A 2,500-nucleotide genomic window follows, 5' to 3' on the forward strand; every position below is an offset into this window, starting at 1 on the left:
TTATAAAAAAAAATCTGAACTTTTTCACAAAAATGTTCTTCAGTAATTCTTTGGATAACTAAGGCTTCTGACCCTCTTAATATAGTTGTATTTTCTGAGAGTGATGATGGTTCTGTGTTGTTATATAATGACTTGCAAATGATATAATAGTGTGTGTGTGTGTGTGTGTGTGTGTGTGTGTGTGTGTGTGTGTGTGTGTGTGTGTGTGTGTGTTGATTATGCATCAAGAGAGGTGTTAAATATCTCAAACCACAGCAGGGTTGAATTCTCAAATCTGATTGGTCAGAAAGCTGTGAATTATTTTAATCTAGCTGCAGGGCTGACTACCAGTTCAATCTGTAACATGAGACATAAGTAGATATTAATGCACAACTTCTGAAACATTATTGTTTCTATAGAAACAGCTCATACATAAGGACTTGGAAAAGTAAAACTTATCCAGGTCATTGATGTGGTTGTGAGAGAGAGAGAGAGAGAGAGAGAGAGAGAGAGAGAGAGAGAGTCAGGATTATTAAGGATTGTTCTTTACCTAATGTACATTGTGTCCAGAGTGCAAGAAAATACTTTCATAAATATTTTTTAAGAATAAATTCCTGTATAAAAAGATCAGTCAGTATTATGATGCATCCACACTGGTATACATCTGTCCATAAACCGGTATGAGTGTGAAATTGTATGTTTGCATGAACTGGTCGTGTTGGAGTTCATCCTGGATTTCTGGTTTTGTTTTTAATTTTGTATTTTTTTCATTATTTGTGGTCTTGAATCTGTACATATTTTACTTTCCAATGAAATTGGAATTTTATTTATTTATTTATTTTTTATGTGCATTTCAGTGCCTATCTGAATAATTTAAAACTCTTTTGATAGGCTTCAGGGTCTCATCTTCCTGCTCTAGCTTGAGCTCTTTTGTCTCATCCCTCATCGAGCTGCCAGGTGTGTGTGTGTGTGTGTGTGTCTGTGTGTGTGTGTGAGAAAGAGAGAGAGAGAGAGAGAGAGAGAGAGAAATCAGGTGCATGTGGTATTGTTGTTGTTCAGAGAGCTGTCCAGCATGTCTCTGTCCGTGGTGCTGATCTTTCAGAGCTGTTCCAGGTGCAAAGCCTGACCTCACTGGTGTTATGTAAAAAATAAAACATGCTATTTTAGAAAAATAATCAACTCCTGGGTGCTGTGATGAAGCGCAGTTACTGTTACTGTCCAGAAGTTGATTATTTTCCTATAAACGGATTATTTTCGTCCTCTTATACTACAGCACTTTTTTTCCTTATTAAAAGAACAACACATCAGAGCTTTTTTTATCCATTTATTTTTACACATAATGATGTAGAATGAAAGAGCTGACACTGGAGACTCCATCCATAAACGTTAAACACATGTTTCCGCAATGATTACACACGTCAATATTATTACACTTCACTTACCACGTTCCATACTAGCTCCTATCATTGACCTGTTACCATAGAAACACTAACGTATTAGGACCAGCTTGTCTCTACGTGTTTGGCAGCTCGTCTGAGATGACATTTCAGGCGGTTAAACCTGTAGCTCAAATGTAAAAGCTATCTTGCTTTTAAAAGCTGCGTTGCAGTAAGAGCGAATTTATTAGAAGTAAGGAAGCATTCTGATGATGATTGACACCTCTGTATTCCTTTGACTTATTCCGTGCTTGTCGTTTAGATGTCAGTTCATTTATACTTAACATACATAAAGTATTTAAAGGAGTGTTTTAAGGCACCAGTTAATAAATGGGTCTGTTTAAAACACATTCTGTAGAAGCTGCTGATACTGAGACAAATTAATGCTTTTATACATTGATTTACCTGTGACTCTGTGTGGACTGTAGGCTGTAGAGGTGTGTGTGTGTGTGTGTGTGTTTGTTTGTGTGTGTGTGTGTTTGTTTGTGTGTTTGAGTTTGAGTAATAACTATGTCGGTACTTATTTATCTACACCATGTGTATATGCCTCACTATGCTGTGACCTCCTAGTGTAAGTGTGTGTGTGTGAGTGAGAGAGAGAGAGTGGAGGCTACTATTCTAAGGACCCTCTCTCTAACACACACAAACACACACACGAACACACACACAAACACACACACACACACTATGCTTTCAGCACTTCAGCTCAGACGCCTCTCTGAGTTTTAGTCTTCATTGCCTTGGAAACGCCACCACAAGTGGCCTCAGTGTCTCTCTCTTTTTCCTCATCTTTCACTCTCTTTCATTTTCTGTTTGCTTACTTGTCCTATTCTCTTTTTCCTTTCTTATTCTTTCAGTCTGTCTATCTTTCTCTCATTTTCTCCATCTCTTTCTCTCTGGTCTTTAGTGCCTTATTTATGTTACACCATGTACCTACTCTTGAATCCAGTTCTGTGCACTGAACCCACATGACCTGATTTTGCTCAGAAATGTAAAATTATTTATGTCAATAGCTTGTGAAATGTCTCCACTACAGGAACATCTACAGCCATGTTTACACAAGGCAGGGGAAAGAGAGTGAGAAT

The sequence above is a fragment of the Tachysurus vachellii genome, chromosome 6 (genome assembly GCF_030014155.1).
Source record: "Tachysurus vachellii isolate PV-2020 chromosome 6, HZAU_Pvac_v1, whole genome shotgun sequence".
In the NCBI taxonomy this organism is placed as follows: Eukaryota; Metazoa; Chordata; class Actinopteri; order Siluriformes; family Bagridae; genus Tachysurus; species Tachysurus vachellii.